The sequence below is a fragment of the Mustelus asterias genome, chromosome 12, assembly GCF_964213995.1.
Source record: "Mustelus asterias chromosome 12, sMusAst1.hap1.1, whole genome shotgun sequence".
Taxonomy (NCBI): Eukaryota; Metazoa; Chordata; class Chondrichthyes; order Carcharhiniformes; family Triakidae; genus Mustelus; species Mustelus asterias.
In genome coordinates this window covers 24,578,919-24,599,562 of record NC_135812.1, presented here as the reverse complement: position 1 = coordinate 24,599,562, position 20,644 = coordinate 24,578,919, and positions in this window count along the sequence as shown.

Genomic DNA, 20,644 nt, shown 5'->3' with positions numbered 1-20,644 from the left:
TCTGCCCATGATTAACTGCAGTGGTAGAAATAAGTACAATTAGCGATGGGAAACATCCATTCATCCTGTCAACTTTATCCGAATAGTTTCCTATTTCCTCTCGGCTGATTTTCTGACATCACTGATCTAGTTCATGTTGCCACCTTACCTTAAATTATTCAACACATTTTTCACAGTTTTATTGAAAAACAAAGTCAAATATCTTATTAAATTTACTCTTCACAAATTCAATTTCCTCCAGTGCTATGAGTCAGATTTACTCTGAACCAATATTATAGATTTGCCTTTTCTGTATCATTTAATGCTCACTGGGGTTCCCTGTTAAACTTTTGCTTCTAGCCTCTGTTGCTCGAGTTTCTCTAATCATTCTGCGTGACCCACCTCCTTGCTGCTGCATTCGCTCCGATATAACCTTCCTCGTACCATCGGTAAAGAAGGGTCATTTGATCTCTAAGTGTTAACTCTGTTTCTCTCCACAGATGCTGCCAGACCTGCTATATTTATCCAGCATTTTCTGTTTTGGTTCCAGACTTCCAGCATCCACAGTATTTTGCTTCTATTGGAGAGGTGAAACCACCGGTTCATAGAATCCCTACAGTACAGAAGGAGGCCATTCAGCCCATCAAGCTCGCACTGACAACAATCCCACTCTATCCCATGCATTTACCCTACTAATTCCCCTGACACTAGGGTCAATTTAGCATGGCCAATCAACCTAACCCGCTCATCTTTGGACTGTGGGAGGAAACCGGAGTACCCGGAGGACACCCACACAGACACGAAGACAATATGCAAACTCCACATAGACAGTGACCCGAGCCGGGAATCGAACCCGGGTCCCTGGCGCTGTGAGGCAGCAGTGCTAGCCCTTAAAAATAGCATGGTCTTATCTGGGATTTGAACCCGGGACCGCTGGCATGCTAACGATATTTCCTAAGCAAGGATCATACCCCTGGACCAACGAGCCATACACAGTTCACTCCCATCATTGCTTCCAGACGGCTGCATGGTTGCAGTGATGTTTGTTCAGTTTTCCCAATACCTCTTAAAGGTTAATTGAAAAGAGGATTGTCAGACAGCTATGATTGCAATAGGAACAGCTTCTTTTTAACTACTTGTAGAGTCAGAGGACCATCAACAACTGTATTCAGCTGTTGAAAGATAATCAAGCACAGCCCAAAGGGGCTATTTGGTGGCACAGCTAGCATTGCTGCCTCACAGTGCCAGGGACCCGGGTTCAATTCTGGCTTTGGGTGACTGTCTGTGTGGAGTCTGCATGTTCTCCCCATGTCTGCGTGGGTTTCCTCTGGGAGAAACTTGTGCGTTCCCCTCCAAGTCACTCACCATCCTGAGTTGGAAATATATCGCCGCTCCTTCGCAGTCGCTTGGTCAAAATCCAGAAATTCCCTTTCTAACAGAACGATGGGTGTGCCTACACCTCAGGGACTGCAGCGGTTCATGAAGGCAGCTCATCACCACCTTCTCGATGGCAACTTGGGATGGGTAATAAATGCTGGTCTAGCCAGCGGTGCCCACATCCCGTAAATAAAAAAGAGGTACGATCTTGTGGAATTAATTGGAACCTGCCGTGATGGATTGTGAATTAGCTAAATGATTTTAGGCAGAAAATGGTTTTCTTTGGATTTTGATCAGTTTTGAGACCAGTTACAGAGGGTGTTCACACTAACTGGTGTTCGTGCTTTTGCTAATTATTATTTTGATTGATCACTTTGGACAGGTCACCTCCATTACCACAATGTATAGTAGCAGCACCAGAAACCGCTACAAAATCAGAGTTCACCAGCATTCAATTCTGGGAACAATTAGAGATGACTTGAATGGCATTTATCAAATCTGTGCCGGAATTAAGGCTGGCTTCGTACCCAGATACCTGACCCTGTGAGGCAGCAGTACTAACCACTGTGCCACCGTGCTGCCCCTCTGTGTGATAAGAACATAAGAACATAAGAAATAGGAGCAGGAGTAGGCCATCTAGCCCCTCGAGCCTGCCCCGCCATTCAATAAGATCATGGTTGATCTGAAGCGAATCAGTTCCACTTACCAGCCTGCTCCCCATATCCCTTAATTCCCTTATCGATCAGAAATCTATCTACCCGTGATTTAAACATATTCAACGAGGTAGCCTCCACCACTTCAATGGGGCAGAGAATTCCAGAGATTCACTACCCTCTGAGAGAAGAAGTTCCCCCTCAACTCTGTTCTGAACCGGCCCCCACTTATTTTGAGGCTGTGCCCTCTAGTTCTGGTTTCCCTTCTAAGTGGAAAGAATCTCTCTACCTCTACCCTATCCAGCCCCTTCATTATCTTATATGTCTCTATAAGATCACCCCCTCAGCCTTCTAAACTCCAACGAGTACAGACCCAATCTGTTCAACCTCTCCTCATAAGCTACACCCCTCATCTCCGGTATCAACCTGGTGAACCTTCTCTGCACTCCCTCCAAGGCCAATATATCCTTTCGCAAATAAGGGGACCAAAACTGCACACAGTATTCCAGCTGTGGCCTCACCAGTGCCTTGTATAGTTGCAGCAAGACCTCCCTGCTTTTATATTCTATCCCCCTCGCGATAAAGGCCAACATTCCATTCGCCTTCTTGATCACCTGCTGCACCTGCAGACTGAGTTTTTGCGATTCGTGCACAAGGACCCCCAGGTCCCTCTGCACAATAGCATGATGTAATTTTTCTCCATTTAAATAATATTCCAATTTACTATTATTTCTTCCAAAGTGGATAACCTCACATTTGCCAACTTATATTCCATCTGCCAGATCCTCGCCCACTTGCTCAGCCTATCCAAATCTCTCTGCAGACTTTCCGCGTCCTCCAGGCAATTCGCTATTGGATCAAATAGATACTAATGAGTGCATTCAATAGAACTTTTCCCATCAGGAATAAACTACAGATATGAACATTCAGACTATCAGAAAGTAATATATATTCTCTGAAACCTGCAGAAACAGGGTGACCAGTGAGTATCAATTTGGTAAGCAGCTATTTATAAAACCAAGTTCCTTCACTTTTGTCACTGCAACCTCTGCTTTCCTGTTATGTCGTCCAATTATGTCAACATACATGTCTAAGCATTTATCATTAATACCGGCATCAATTCTTTGATTTAATTGTTAGCCCAAGGATTGTCCAGGATTTGAAATGCTGTGCTGTGCTATGTATATTTATTGTATTTAAAGTCACACTTTATGCAACACTTTTTTGTGAGCTTAACGTTTTGGTCAATTTACGTCCCGGCCTGGCATTAGACCTGCTCAGTTTTGTAGTTAATTCTTGTAAAATGACATGCGGTTTGACAATACACTGAGCTCCGGGATTTAACTTTAAAACAGTTTGAGCATCCACCTTTAGTCAGCTGTCATTCTTCTGGCAGTATCTTAGAATCATGGAATCCCTAAAGTGCAGGAGGTGGCCATTTGGCCCATCAAGCCTGTACCAACAACAATTCCACCCAGGCCCCACCCGCTAACCCCACGTATTTACCCAGCTAATCCCCCTGACACTAAGGAGCAATTTAGCAAGACCAATCAACCGAACTTGCACATCTTTGGAGTGTGGGAGGAAACTGGAGCACCCAGGCAGACACGGGGAGAACGTGCAAACTCCACACAGTCACCCAAGGCCGGGATTGAACCCGGGTTCCTGGCGCTGTGAGGCAGCAGTGCTAACCACTGGGTCACCGTGCTGCCCTATCATATCTATACTCATTTTAATGTTTGATTAACTTCTTTATTCTTTGCTTCTCTGGCGTTGCGGCTGGTTTGGTTTTGTACATTGCAGCGAAATGGTTTGATTTCTCACTGTGCAGCCACTGGATCGATCCTCCTCATGTGCAATTTAGCCACCCGACTTACAATCCAAGATCAGTTGTAGACCATGTACAATCCTTTCTCTCAGTGAGATGAATTTTCAATTCCACTCACACTATCTCTAGCTCAGTCAATATTGAATAGGAACATTGCAGAAGGAGTAGACTATTGAGCCGCTCTGTTCAACTAAATCTTGGCTGACTTGCATCCTTCTTGGTTCCATAGCCCTTCATCGATAATATTTTGCCTAACAAAATCTATCAGTCTCAATTGTGAAGGCTTCAGGTGGTGTTCTGGCTGCATGCTGCTGTCTTTAGCTGTTGTTTAAAGAGAGACTGCTTTCTGGTGAGCAAGGCCTGGACTTTCTTCCACTGTGTCCCCGAAAACTGCTCTGTAAAACGATGGAAAATAGCGGAAAACTGCTCTGTAAAACGATGGAAAATAGCGGAAAACTGCTGTGTAAAGCAATGGAAAATGGTGGGGAATTGGGTAGGGATGCCTACAGCTCACTCGGTGCACATGGAGCTAGATTTCCCTCCTTGCATCACAGTGAAGTGGGCTTCCTAAGCCCAGATCATCCTGCTACAGAATAATGACGGCAACAAGCAAGGGTTCAGCTATCCACTTGATTTTCCTCATTGCTACTGCTGCCACTAGCAACCTCTGGGATGGATAGTTTGGAGCAGTGGTAGAATCCTTGCTGGGCCCGCTGCTAGAGGGAGGAGGTCCGGAAGTGGAACAGTCATCCACTGAAAACAGAATCAAAATTGATGGCATGTCTATGCTGTCCCCCCCCCCCCCCCACCCCTCGTTGCTGTAGGACTGAGGCCGGAGCATTTTGAACCAGAGTGTCTCATTAACATGGAATTAAGAATCTACTGATGACCATGAAACCATTGTTGGCTATCGGAAAAACCCAACTGGTTCACTAATGTCCTTGAAGAAGGAAATCTGTCATCCTTACCGGTCTGGTCTACATGTGACTCCAGAGCCACAGCAATGTGGTTGACTCTGAACTGCCCTCGGGCAACGAGGGATGGGCAATAAATGCTGGCCAGCCAGGAACGCCCATGCTCAATGAATGAATAACAAATAAATAAATGGAGAAGATCTGCAGAAAGCTGCAACACAAAGAGACTTGGGGATACTTGTGCATGAAACATAGAAAGCAGGCACACAGGTACAGCAGGTAATCAAGAAGGCTAATGGAACATTGGCTCTTATCTCAAAGGGGTTGTAGTATAAGACTAGGGAAGTCTTGCTGCAACTGTACAAGGTATGGATGAGACCACATTTGGTGTACTTTAAGCAGTTTTGGTCCCCTTATTGAAGAAATGATATTATTTCATTGGAGGCAGTTCAGAGAAGGTTCACTAGGATGATCCCTGGTATGGAGGGATTGTCTTATGAGGAAAGGTTAAACAAGTTGGGACACTATTTACTTGAATTTAGAAGAATGACAGGTGATCTTATTGAAACATATAGGATTCTTAAGGGGCTTCACAGGGTAATGCTGAGAGGATGTTTCCCCTCATGGGAGAGTCTAGGACCAGAGGGCATTGTCTCAGAATAAAGAGGCGCCAACTTAAGACTGAGATGAGGAGGAATTTCTTCTCTCAGAAGGTTGTGAGTCTTTGGAACTCCTTGCCACATAGAGCTGTGGGGGGTAGTCCTTGTGTATATTGAAGGTTGAGGTAGATTTTTGATCAGTGAGGGAAAGAAGGGTTATGGGGAAAGGGCAGGAAAGTGGACGTGAGGAATGCGTCGGATCTGCCATGATCCTATTGATGGAGGAGTAGGTTGGAGGGGTTGAATGGCCTACTCTTGTTCCTATCTATTATGTTTTTATGGTTTGTGTGTTACCTCCTGGGTACGATGCCCCAGAAATCAGAAGTTACAGGCCATTGTTTCTGCAACAACATGTGACATTACCTACTGCGGTCTACAGCATAACTGTTTTGCTTCATAAGCTTATCCGTCAAGCAGAAGCTGATTTTGCACCTACTGTGACACTGTGAAGATATAGAATAATTCAGCTTGAGACTGAGGCTTTGATAATTAGTGTCAGGGAAATTGATTGGGTTGTGCTAAAACTAACACACTAAATCTAGGGTCAGAACTGTAAATGGATTCAATATAAATGGTTATGCCTCATTTAATCTCCTTCAATGGCAGTTACCAAGGAGAGCACCATTACTCTTAGTTTTAAAAAAAACTTATTTCTGATGATCATCCTCTAACATTACAAGAATCACTTTGGCCGGTCTGTGTTAATGTTTTGTTTGAAATCTTAAACTGAAGGATGATTTTGACCATTTTGCAAACACTCTTTTCGTATGAGAGTTTCCTGGTTGGATATCATAACATATTTAGTCAGTGATTGTAATTAGCAGTGAAGCAATTAATGATCTCTCTCCTCACAGAAGATCTCCGTATTCACCCGGCCCAGTTGTTAGCATGGCATCTCATTAGATATTTGTATGGGTTGCCACAATTCACGGCAGTGAATGAGGTGGGCAAGGGGGGGAGGGGGTGGGGGGGGCAGGGGTGGTGGTGCGTGGTGTTGGGTGGTCAGGTTAATGCAAGGAAGGGATGTTGGCCAAAGTCAGTCCTTTTGTGAAAGTGGAGCAATGACAAAGAAGTCCAACTGTGAAATTAGTATTATTGAGCGCCACCTCTGGTGTCCACCTCATCTTGATTAGAATGGACATGTGACAAATCATTTGGTCAGTTCTGCTGAATTTGGGTTTATGTAAAACTGGTTACATTTCCCAAAGCTTAAATCAAAGGTTGTGTTTTTAAAAAAAAATACATCTTCATGTTTAGTTGCAATAAACTCCTCACTTCTTTTTTGTGAATTTGCCACGTTTGAATCTTAACATTGCTTTGAGTGCTGGACCATCCAAAATGGTTATATTTTAAAATATTTAGTTTAACTCAGAATGTTGTGAAAAGGGGAATGGTGAGATTTTGCCAAATGCTTCCACTCAGAGACAGCCTTGTGTGATCTGGTTGCTATGGAGAAGAAACCCACCCAGAAATCTATTTAAATTAAGTGACAGCTTTTACATTTTGACAAAGTACCTGACAGAAAAAGGACCGGTGCTTTTTTGAGACACATGGAGAAGCAAAGTAGCTACTGCGGGAAGAAAGACAAAGAAGCCACCGTGTGGGAGCCGGGTGAGCTGTTTTTCTGCGAATGAAGCAGATTACTTACGAGAGTTGGTTTTATGCTTGAAAGGAAGGGAACAGAAGCAATGGGACTTTTGGAGATTTAAGGAACAATAAGATGCCATGATGGGCCCTGCTGATGAAATCAGCTCCGGAAGACTTAGACTGAGCGGAACAATTTTTGAAGGATGCTGGAAGCTTCAACCTGGCAGGGGTGATCCTACTGGACAGCTTTAGTTTTATTTCTGCTAAAAGCCTGGTGCACAGCAACAGAGGTTTAAGACGTGTGCTGATTGTGTTAGTTAAAGTGAAAGTACTTGTTCTTTAGTTTGGTTTTAGATGTGTTGTCTGTTTAGTAATGTTTGATCCAAGCTCATTTTAATCTGTTTCAGTAAAAGTCTTAAAACTTGAAATATTGGTTGCTGGGAATTTCTTCTTTTTTAAAACGTTATTAGCCCGTACTGAGATCGCGATGACATTGGGCGGGATCCAGGCGTAATACGGATCCGAGCCCGGAATCCTCTTTGCAGCGCGCCCATACGCGTTTTGCCGGCTCCGGCCCGATGCGCGCTGTCGGTGGTGCTTAGCGCTGGCGGACCGATCTGAGTTGTGAACTGCGCATGCGCAGTTCGAAAAAAATCCGAAGCAGCGCGCCCGGGCGCGAAATACAAAATAGCAGAGAGGGAGAATCTTGGGAGAATCTTGCAAACTGCAAATAAAATATGGCATCCTCTTTGTGCTGCCTAATTATCTATGGGAAAGATAATTAAACTACAGTGTCCTAGTGAGCAATTAGTGACCTGTATAATACATTTGTGATCTGTAACTGGATTGTTGATGCTCAAATGTTCAGAGTCCTGTGGTGAACTTGGCAGAATTGTGCCCGTGGTGGAACTTGCTTGGAAATAAGATTCAAGGAGATTACTAAATCTGGGAAACCAACCATAGTGAAAAGAAGCTTGTACTGGCAACTCTTCTCTCACATGCCACGGCAGATGTGCCCCTACTTATGAATGTGACTTGCATGGGCAATGTTGGGTGCAGCTACTCTGCCTCTGGAGCAGCCTTGGATCCTTTGTCATCTTGTTTTCATCTGAACATTGCACAGAATTAGAGGAATTCCCTTTGGAAGATAATGTCAAAGTTATAATCGCAGGAACTAAAAGCCCGACAGTCAAAAATCTGGGATAATATTCCAGAACATGGATGGGGGGACATACGTTTTGAAATATTATCCCAGATTTTTGACTGTCAGGTTTTTAGTGCTAGGATCCAGCTGCACTGCAGGACCTGAGGTCCGTGCTGCCACACAGACATCGGCGTTTGTGCACAGCAACAGCCCCCCTCCCCCCCACACACTCGCAGAGACGCCACGGACCCGGGACAGCGGAATGGCCGCGACTCAAGACCCACGTAAGTACCAGGGAGCCTCTGAACGCAACGCGCCTACCTCCTCGCCAACCCTCACTGAGGAAGCGCCGGCTTCCGACTTTTATTTACCAGGTCGTTAAAAACACGGACGCGGATTGGGCCGCACGGTGGTAAAGTGGGATTTGGTGGTAGAGTTGGGCACGTGCTTCATTAAGTTGATTTAAATGCATGCAAATGCATTTAAATCAGTGGGTCACCCGATTCGGGCACGGGGTTGGTAAAGCCGCGCTCTGCTAGGAATCGGGTGCGCACCGCGTTAAAGGCCCAACGCCCAACTTTACCGTGATTTCGCATCCGAAAACGGGCGCGAAGTTTTGGTAAAATCGGGCCCATTGTCTTGCTTTTTAAAAAATTGTTAATTTACAGGGTGTGGCCACTGGCAGGGCCAGCATATATTGCCCTTCCTTAACCCCATTTCAGAGGCATTTGAGAGTCAACCACACTGTTGTGGGCCTGGAGTCACATGTAGGCCAGACCAGGAAAGGGCAGCAGCTTTCCTTCCCTAAAGGACATTAGTGGACCAGATGGGTTTTTAACGACAATCAACAATGGTTTCATGGTCATCATTAGACTTTTAATTCCAGATTTTTATTGAATTCAAATTTCATCATCAGCCATGGTGCCATTTGAACCCAGGTCCCCAGATAACTAATCCAGTGACAATACCACTGCGCCTCCTCCTCCCCTTGTTTACCACGTCCATTCCTACTGCATCGCTCTTCGCTGTCAGAGAGGATCACTTTTTGCTACTTCCTTTTCAAAAGACAGTTTATCACTAACCATCACTAACCATGCCATTCACTCCACCTATTGAGCAGACAATCCCAGAATTGGACTGGTTCTTCCTCCGGCTCAGAAGGTTATTGTAGCATTAATATTTTATGCTGTCAAGTCACCACAGGCAGCCAGATCATTCAGAGATGCATCATTCAAGAAACAAATACTATGGCTGTCAGGAACTAAACACTCATCAATTTCTGTACAGAAAATCGTATCTGTCCAATAGGCAACAAAAGACAGGTGACAATGTTCCCAAGAGTTGAGGGCACATTGAATGGAACCCGTGTGAGATTCAGAGCTCCTCACATCAACTAGTGACCTACATAAATAGAAAGGGCTCCCATTAAATCAATATGTAGGAAAAGCCTATAATTCAGAAGGAAATTATTAAAGCTTCAAGATATGGTACTCTGTGTTGCAGCTTCATTTTATAGCTTGGGAAGTCCTTTGCCAGGAGACCAAAGCTAAACTCTGCATACGAGATTGGGGACTCTACAGATAAACCTCTGAACAGCCCTGGAATATAAAAGGCTTTGAGCTGGGTGCTGGAAGCAAAATTAATGTGGATCATGTGTACATTTGTATAAGAATTGGTCTGGGTTCCACACACACTGACTCTCACTGGGGTCTGGGTTCCGTACATGCTGACTCTCACTGGGGTCTGGGTTCTATACACACTGACTCTCACTGGGGTCTGGGTTCTACACACACTGACCCTCACTGGGGTCTGGGTTCTACACACACTGACTCTCACTGGGGTCTGGGTTCTACACACACTGACTCTCACTGGGGTCTGGGTTCTACACACACTGACTCTCACTGGGGTCTGGGTTCTACACACATTTACTCTTACAGCTTGAAGGGTTTCACAGACACTGGGATATGGTTTCCACCATGAGGAGCAGCTGGCACAGGGGGCATCAAGCAGGTAGACGTATGAGGTTGGGGTGAGGGTGTGTTAGAACATAGAACATAGAACATAGAACAGTACAGCACAGAACAGGCCCTTCGGCCCACGATGTTATGCCGAGCTTTATCTGAAACCAAGATCAAGCTCTCCCACTCCCTATCATCCTGGTGTGCTCCATGTGCCTATCCAATAACCGCTTAAATGTTCCTAAAGTGTCTGACTCCACTATCACTGCAGGCAGTCCATTCCACACCCCAACCACTCTCTGAGTAAAGAACCTACCTCGGACATCCTTCCTATATCTCCCACCATGAACCCTATAGTTATGCCCCCTTGTAATAGCTCCATCCACCCGAGGAAATAGTCTTTGAACGTTCACAGACAGTGTTCCACGCTGACCTTTTTTATAAAGCATATTTAATGGATTTGTAGACAAAAAATGATGTCAACGTTTTCTGCTCAGGGTATAGCCCTGTAAAAGTGTCAAAATAACCACTGCCTGCTGCATGTTCTTCCACTTAGCAACCCAACAGGAGTCACTATGTTGGGGGGGAGGAGACGAAGGAGGGTTTTTCTTTTGAAGCAGAGAAAAGCAGAGGCTGAGAAACAGTGAGGGAAATATTTGTGGTGGAGATACTGCTTGAGAGATCAATGCAGCAGTTATTCAAAGACACCCATTCCTCATCATTTTCAGATCCACCTCAAGTACTGAAGATCAATGAAGCATCACACAGCTGCAGCTTCATGGAATCATAGAATACCGACAGTGCAGAAGGAGGCCATTTGGCCCATTGAGCTTGCACCAACAATAATCCCACCCAGGCCCTATCCCCATAACCTCACGTATTCACCCTGCTAATCCTCCGACACTATGGGTCAATTTATCATGGCCAATCAACCTAACACTTAACCATCACCTTACACCTTTCTAGAATCAGTTGAAACTTTAATACGATACTTCCCAGCAGAACTAATCTGCACTAAGGAGAAATAAGGTGCTCCAGGTTTATTGGGTGATATTTAGGTAAAGACATGTTTCGGCTGTCCATGCCAGTGCTTCCCCTTGAGAAGGTGTGATCTATCTGATGCTTCTTCTGTAAGTGCTCTCTGAGTAGCAGAATTGAGTGCAGCAGGTAACATTCATTCAGCGTGGGCCTCAGAGGATAGAGAAGACATCATGATGAATTGCTGCCCTGTCCCATCATGGTTAGTGGGTTAAATATATTTGCCTTTAACCCATCTTAGCATTGAGACAGACCAATGCTTCCACAGACTTGGTCGGCAATGTTCTTACAATGCATTAGTTAGACACCTTCGATACTTCCTCAGTCAACAGTTCCAACTAAACTTCACCAAGGGCTTTTCTCATTTCTGATAGCAGAAACATCATCCTGCCAACGTCTCTCTGTTCAGTGTTCAATAGCAACAACTTGCTCCCCTTCCAGGAGAAAATACTCAGCAAACATCACTAGCTGGGATCAAAATGGAAGTGTCATCACAATAACGAGAGGCACGGTGGCACAGTGTTTAGCACTGCTGCTTCACAGCGCCGGGGACCCTGGTTCAATTCCAGTCTTGGGACACTGTCTTTGTGGAGCTTGAACATTCTCGCTGTTTCTGTGTGGGTTTCCTCCGGGTGCTCCGGTTTCCTCCCACACTCCAAAGATGTGTGGCTTAGGTTGATTGGCCATAATAAACTGGCCCTTCGTGTCAGGGGGTCTAGCAGAGTAAATATGAGGGGTTACGAGGATAGGGCCTGGGTGGGATTGTTGTCGGTGCAGGCTCGATGGGCAGAATGGCCTTCTTCTGCAATGTAGGTATTCTATGATTCTATGTTTCCTCCCGCAGTCCAAAGATGTGCAAGTTAAGTGGATTAGCCATGCTAAATTTCTCCTTAATGTCCCAAGATGTGTAGGTTAGATGGATTAACCATGGTAAAGGTATGGAATTTAAAGGTATGGTAAAAGTATGATAAGATACTCTGTCAGAGAGTCGATGCAGACACAATGGCCTGAACTGCCTCTTCTGCACTGTAGTAATTCTATGATTAATAGAATGCGGGTGGTTGTAAGAAACTGGAAAGAAGTGATGGGATTCTCTGGCCTCCCAGTGGCGTTTTTCTCAGCGGTGGGAGGTGGCGCGCCATTGTCCAGTGGCAGGATTATCTGGTCCTGCCCCTGGCAATGGGACTTCCCATTGAATCCACTCCATTTAGTTAGGAAATCCATGGCAGGATTGCGCAGGACCTGAAGATCCCGGCAGCGTGAAGAGCCGGAGATTTCAAACTAAAAATTAAAAAAGCAGAAGTTTCTGGGAAAACTCGGGTCTGGCAGTTTCTCCAGAGAGAAGCAGAGTTATGGTTCCAAATCGATTATCTTTCATCAGAACTCTAAGAAACTCTTTCAAAAACTGTTCTCCCCATCGAGCCTGCACCGACAACATCATCAATGCCTGGCTCTTAGCATATAAACCCGTTGGAGGGATTTTCCTCCCGTTGGCGGGAGGTGAGTCACCGCTAGCTGGCGGCAGAATCTAACGGTCCCACCGATGTCAACAGGGCTTCCCGTTGAACACACCTCTCACCATCAGGAACACCACAGTCTTACGGTCCCACCGACTAAAAGGCCAGCAAGATTTCAGTGCTTGTCATAGTGGCTGTAAACACCATTGATTTTAATTTGATTTGATTTGATTTATTATTGTCGCATGTATTGGTATACAGTGAAAAGTATTGTTTCTGCGCACTATACAGACTAAGCATACTGTTCATAGAGAAGGAAACGAGAGAGTGCAGAATGTAGTGTTACAGTCATAGCTAGGGTGGAGAGAAAGATTGACTTAATGCAAGGTAAGTCCATTCAAAAGTCTGACAGCAGCAGGGAAGAAACTGTTCTTGAGTCGGTTGGTACGTGACCTCAGACTTTTGTATCTTTTCCCCGACGGAAGAAGGTGGAAAAGAGAATGTCCGGGGTGTGTAAGATCTTTAATTATGCTGGCTGCTTTTCTGAAGCAGCGGGAAATGTAGACAGAGTCAATGGATGGGAGGCTGGTTTGCGTGATGGACTGGGCTTCATTCAAGACCCGTTTGTAGTTTCTTGCGGTCTTGGGAAGAGCAAGGGCCATACCAAGCTGTGATACAACCAGAAAGAATACTTTCTATGGTGTATCTGTAAAAGCTGGTGAGAGTCATAGCTGACATGCCAAATTTCCTTAGTCTTCTGAGAAAGTAGAGATGTTGGTGGGTTTTCTTAACTATAGTGTCGGTATGGGGGTCCAGGACAGTTTGTTGGCGATCTGGACACCAAAAAGCTTGAAGCTCTCGACCATTTCTACTTTGTCCCCATTGATGTAGACAGGGGCATGTTCTCCTTTACGTTTCCTGAAGTCGATGACAATCTCCTTTGTTTTGTTGAGATTGAGGGAGAGATTATTGTCGCCGCACCAGTTCACCAGATTCTCTATCTCGTTCCTGTCCTCTGTTTCGTCATTGTTTGAGATCCAACCCACTATGGCGGTGTTATCAGCAAACTTGAAAATCAAGTTGGAGGCCCACGCAGTCATAGGTGTATCAGGAGTATAGAAGGCGGCTGAGGACACAGCCTTGTGGGGCACCGGTGTTGAGGATGATCGTAAACAACGTGGACCTGTTTTAACATACTGTTCAATCTCAACTCAGTTCCAAATTCCTTTTGCAGAAAGCTGGTCACAAAATCTGAAGCGTGACTCCCCTAGCACCTGCCTACTTTCTCCCTTTTTTCCTTGTAGTTATTATGAAATTGGGAAATGCTGACTGTCACATTGGTCCAGGGCTGGGATTTTCCAAACCCCCCTGGGGGGTGGAGGCGGGGGTGGGGTAGAGGACAGCAGATCAGCCAAAGGTCTATTGAGGTTCAGCAGTGCTGGAAGATCTCGGAGGCAGGCGGGGCCAGAAAGTCTGGGTTGGGATTGCAGAAGATTATTAAGGGCTGAAAAATCTTCAAGATGGGAGAAATGAAAGTTAGCATAATCGGGTGAAACAAAGGGAAAAAGGCGGAAATGAAAGTTCCATGAGGGGCCTGGGAAAAAAAAAGATGGAAGCTTGAGTCCAAGGACTGTAGCCAAAACACGCATGCAAATATTCTCTGAGGAAATTTGGATTAAAGTTCATTCTTAGTTTCTCAGCCAGGGGTTCAATGTTCAAGACCTAGTCGTGGGAAATAGGGGGCATCTCTTGTGATATTGAAGGGAAAATTTTGGTAAGACATAGCCACTCATTTTCACAAAGGGATGAGGAAGGAGAGGAAGTAGTTTTGACCCACTGTCTGAATATCTTAAACAGGGGTAGGATGTTCTACTCTAACCAGGCTGATGCGCGTTATCACACACGAGGCTTGATGCTCAGGAAATAAAGGCTTCAGTATCTGCTCCATACTCTTTTTTTTTTTCGACGAGACTTTATTTACAGCAAATAAAATTGATGCGCGTTATCACACACGAGGCTTGATGCTCAGGAAATAAAGGCTTTTATTTGCTGTAACAAGGCAGCTACTAATTATATACACGATCCCAGACTGAGGGGTCCCAGACAGAACAGAGACCTTTATACCTCTCCCAGGAGGCGGAGCCCGACTGGGATGTACCACAATAACTATAATACAAGGTGTAACAACCCAATCCTAACCCCAACAGCAACAAGTAGAACAACCCATCCCTAACCCCAACAGCAACATATATACATACTTGTAGTACTGGCCAGAACCTGGCTCAGTACTATCTAGTGGGAACCAACGATGGTTCACCACACGGGCAAAGACCTTTCCTGCATTAAACAAATGTTAATTAAGATCGAGGTATTTAGTGTTCATAAGGCAGGTGTATGGGAAGGATATTCAATATCCTGCCATGTGGCTTGCATTCAGACCCATAATGGGAGTACCCGGCAACTCACTACTCATCTTAGAGCGATCACTGGCTGCTTTATTGTCTGGTTTTAGTATCAAAGCAATGGCCCCAATCTCTTTTGTTGTTGAGTTTCCCAAATTTTCATTGCTGCTACTGAATAGCCTAACTCCAATCCCCATTAGTCAGGCATAAGCCTGTGTCAAATCTTTGGCTGAGCATGGAGGCAGATACCATTCTCCCAACAACACTATATGGAGAAATGGAAATTAGAGGCAAGCTCCTTTTCAAAGTGTCCGGATATGAACGCTGTGATGGCCCTTTTGGGGAAAAGCCAATATTTTATCTTAGGCTGATGGTTCCTTGAAAAAGTAGGTTTCTCTGAAAGGAAGTTTCTGGTAAAGCACCTGGCTTCTAGTAAATAATCTTGTGACCAAGTTGCCTCGAGGATAACCAATGGAACTGGAGAGGACCAACCAGATGTGAAGTATAGGGATGAATAGATTTTGGGCCTGGCCCTATTTCAAACTGGGCTTTAATTTTTGGTTTCAGAACAAGTTTGGAAAAATCCCTGTGAAAGAGAATTCAATGAAATTCCATTGCCCATAACTTCCGACTAGCGGTGGAAAGCCATGGGCCACCAAAAACAGTTGCATTTACTGAGTTTAAAAAATTGAGATCCAACTCCCGATGGGAGAACCAACCTTTGGCCTTTGGCAAGACAATCTCCGCAGGACCCAGCATGATACAGGAGGACTCCAGCTACATCCCCTTATGACGGGGAGAGATTGGGAACACCCATTGAGGGCTAGCTTTGAAACAAGAGGTTCAAAGTGAAGGCAGAGCGATCAAAAGGATTGCCTGCTATCATAAAGTTAAGTTGATTTTTTATAAAGGTAAGTTGATTTTTTTTACAATTTCTTTTACGCAGTTAATCCTATTGTTATTGGCTCATTTAAACTCTAATTTTTAATTTTATTTTTATAATTGAGGATGAGTATTGTTTAATATGTATAAATGAACATAGCTTTAGTTATTTGTAACAGTAAGTGACTATTTAAATCTGTATTATAATATTATATAACTTTACGTGTGGCATGCTTGTAAGTGTTTGTAAGCTTTAATTTAGAACATAGAAACTGAAAATGTAATTGAGAAGAAGAGAGGTCAGAACTTCTCGGACCATGACTTGGATACCATATTGCATGAGGTTGAGCAAAGGAGAGTTCACATTTTGGACCGAGGAAAGTCTAAACCACCGTGTGTTTATCATTAGTACTCTTCTGCCTTGTTTACTTCATTTATAATTATCTCATATTTAAGTGTAGTGTTTTGCTGTTTCAATAAAGTATTTGTGGAATGTCACACTTAAATGTTGTGTTTTCATGTTTCAATAAAGCATTTGTAGAATTTTGCAAATTTTAATATTTAACACAAATAGTGTTATAAATACAAAACTTTGATGCCATGTTAACATTTAACGAGACATTTTACTTTAGCAGCTGCACTATGACATTTTGTTTAATTGCCTCATCTTTTCAAATCTCTATAAAATATTTTTTTTTCTTTAATGCAATTATTTTTTTTACTTTAACACAACGGTTCTGTTGTCTCTGTAAACAATGAGGTAAGGGAGGGAGGAGTCGTGAGGAGTGGAGGGGAAGAGAGGGAAGGAGAAGGGGAGGAGAGGGGGAGGGGAAAGTTTGGACATATTCATTCTGCATTTTACATGTCGCCTGACTCTTCTCTCATGATCTCTGCGCCTATGTCAAAGCCTCAAAAAAATTTCAGTGATTTTAAGAAGCTAAGCTGAAAGTGTGATGTTCCACCACCGCTGGTACATGACTCCAGATTATCAATCTGAACTAGATTCTGCAATAACTATCAGAGAGATAGTTCACAGCAGCTTAAAAGAGGCTTGCATATGTCACCTTAAGGAATACACTTTCCTAAAGCACTTGAAATAGCCAAATTTCATACTTTCCATTGGTAATGTAGAACTCATTTCACCCTATATCTTAAGGGGCTTCTGAGGATCAACATTGCATCAGGGAGACTTCTAAAATTGAGATAAACAACACTGCTTAAAATACATAGCAAAATCTAAATGAATTCCAGCTGAAACTTATTACAAACATTGCAAATCCACTTTGTTATATATGAACATATTTTTTAATGGAATTTACAGTATGTCATGACAAAGTTATATAAAAAAAAATTATTTCAATTTCTGTTCATTACACGTGTTTAAAAGATGTTTAAAATATATTTACAAAAAAATTAATCCACCCAAAGAATGTCTGCTGCCTCAACTCACTGCAACCAAACCAGAAAAAAGAGTGCAAATAAATAAGCGTAAATACTCATCAGGGTAAGTAAGTTAAGGTAGGGCTTTTCCTTGAGGGACTTCAGTGCAGCGCTTCAATCCCAAAAGCTTTAAAAAACCGAATTGCGTTTTCAGCGTTCGTGTCCATGCATAGGAACTTGCGTATTGTCCCAATACGCATATGGGATGCACAGTCTCCATAAGTTGGGATTTGGGACAGGAGTTATGGGCCAATGTATTGGCTGAAGGATTTAAAAATCTTGTTAACTGAAGGATTCATAACATAGCCATCATGGGAAGATGTGGCGTTGGACTGGGGTGGGCACAGTAAGTAGTCTCACAACACCAGGTTAAAGTCCAACAGGTTTATTTGGAATCACGAGCTTTCGGAGCGCAGCTCCTTCATCCTCACCTGGTGTTGTGAGACTTCTTACTGTTCATAACAGTAAGTTGAACTTCTGGGATAGCTAAGTTGAGAAGTGGGAGAACGAGAGTTTTAGATGCAAGATGACAATCATGGTGGCACAGTGGTTAGCACTGCTGCCTCACAGCGCCAGGGATCCGGGTTCGATTCCCGGCTTGGGTCGTTGTGTGGAGTTTGCTCATTCTCCCTGTTTGGGTTTCCTCCGGCTGCTCCGCTTTCCTCCTACAGTCCAAAGACGTGCTGTTTAGGTGGATTGGCCATGCTAAATTCTTCCTCAGTGTACCCAAACAGGTGCCTGAGTGTGGTGACTAGGGGATTTTCACAGTAACTTCATTGCAGTGTTAATGTAAGCCTACTTGTGACTAATAACTAAACTTTACTTTGACTTCAGAGTTCAAGAATAACACAACCAAGAGAGTCTGACCTAAGGTGGCTGCACTTAAGATGCTAACAATGCCTGGGTTGAATGGGGTGCCTACAGCCATGGAATAGAATTGAAGGGACAACCTTGCTGGATATAAGCAAGAGATCCAAGAAATCTCAGCACCTACATCAATCTTAGAAACAATCCTTGAACCAAGTGGTTAAATTTCCAATTTCTGATAAATTTCTGACTTGAGTTAGTGAAGGGGAACGGGTTTAAGTCAAATGGGTGTAGAAGGAGGTTGATTTAAGACGTTTGATTGAGAAACTGCACATTTACCACCTTTAATGTAATTCATGATTTAAGAGAGGATGTAGTTATTTGTATTCATGTTCTTTGATTTTTGTGTAGTAAAATTATTTTGAGTTCAACATAGAAAATAGAAGCAGAAATAGGTCATTTGGCCCTTCGAGCTTGCTCTGCCATTCAATAAGATCATGGCCAATCCTCCATGTTAACGTCATACTCCTACGGTTTCTCCATACCCCTTGACGCCTTAAACCATGGACATTGTGGCTGGTAAAAGCAAAACACTGTGGATGCTGGAATCTGAAACACAAACAGAAAATGCTGGAAAATCTCAGCAGGCCTGACAGCATCTGTGGGGAAAGAGGAGAGCCAACGTTTCGTGTCTAGATGACCCTTCGTCAGAGCTGAACATTGTGGCTGAACTATTTTATTAGATACCTGGATCTGTGATTCTAAAAAAGATATTGGTCTCGACTCAACATTACCCAGCAGGCATTCACCTCCTCATCAGGTTCCTGGCAAGGTTGCCAGCTTCTTAATTAGTGAGGGCCAGTGATTAGATCCTAACTCAGTTGCTGTCTACCATCCTCTTTTGCAGGCTCATTTGTCTTTGCTAACATTGAGCACCATTCCATCTTTTCCCTTGTATCTTAACAATCTGTGTTACATTGGAAGTTGTACTTAACTGGTCATAATTTATTATCCAATTGTAAATGATGCACGGACAAAGAGTTGAAGCAGCATTTAGTATCAGTGCTAAATAGATACGCTTTAATGCTTCAGCGCTGTTTCTATTATCAATACCACTTTGTCCTTAGTAAACATGATTAGGACAGCGGCTGAGTTCAATATAGTTTCATTATCTGTTGATAATTCAGAAGCTGCTCCTATTTATATTAGAGTCTGTGTTGTTTGTGTATATTGTATGATAATTAATGATTTAAATGATGTTTCATCAGTGCACCACCAAAGCATATTGGAAATGCAAAATTAAGTTAGACATTTATGTCATAAAGGAATACAAGTTAGGAACCAATTTTCCATTGACTATGCAGCAGTGGTGCAACAAAATGGATTAAGAGTCGCAAACGTAGGAATTTCCGATACCTTACAATTCACACAAAGAAAACATATTCCCGGTTTGATTGTGTCAAGCACTGGAAGTGTTGGAGCTATGGAGAGGAAGCAGTTTTATCATTGAGATATTTTCTATGAGAGAGAATTGTCCCCAGAGAGCTGCCTTTTTGGTCTAGACCTCTAAATGTCATACTGAAAGTCAGCATGCAAAGGACATCTTCCTGCTCCTGGTACATGGGGCAAAGCTCAAATCATTGATTAGGATTGTGTGGGAAGAAATGGTGCAGCAAGTATTGTGGATTCTACCGTTAACATTGTATTTTATAGAATCATAGAATCCCTACAGTGCAGAAGGTGACCATTCAGCCCATCGAGCCTGCACTAACAAAAATCCCACCCAGGCCCTATCCCCGCAACCCCACATATTTACCCTGCTAATCCCCCTGACACTAAGGGCAATTTAGAATCTAATCAATCTAACCTGCACATCTTTGGCATGTGGGAGGAAACCGGAACACCTGGAAGAAACTCACGTAGACTTGTGGAGAACATGCAAACTCCACACAGCGATCCAAGGCTGGAATTGAACTCAGGTCCCTGGCACTGAGGCAGCAGTGCTAACCACTGTGCCACCATGCCACTCGTCCCAGATGCAAGATAAAGTTCCACTACAGGAAGAAGTTTGCCACAGTAAGTGTCTGATAAAGTGGGCAGGATTTTACAATCTCGCTCGGGCGAGATCGTAAAATCCCATCTCTAATGGAGATTTCCGCTTTGCGAGCCCCGCCCACCCCGATTCCGGGGCGAACGAGGCAATAAAATTCCGGCCAGTATCTCTTTACAATGTTCTGGCATAGCATGGAACAGATTCACATTTTCATCGTAACCAGTTGCATATTCCTTCGGTCTCTTTGACGCAATCACAAAGCAACATTTCCTTCATATCCCAGGAAATCTTTCATTGGTTGTGTGTAGGTCAGTTAAAGATTCCACCATGGTCTCTGTCTTGGCACCAATTGTTCAATATTACCATATTATCTCATCAATTGATTTCGATTCTTCTATATCTCATCCACAACCCTAATGTGGGTAGGCATATTGATATGGCAAAGATATTTTTGCGACTGATTTTA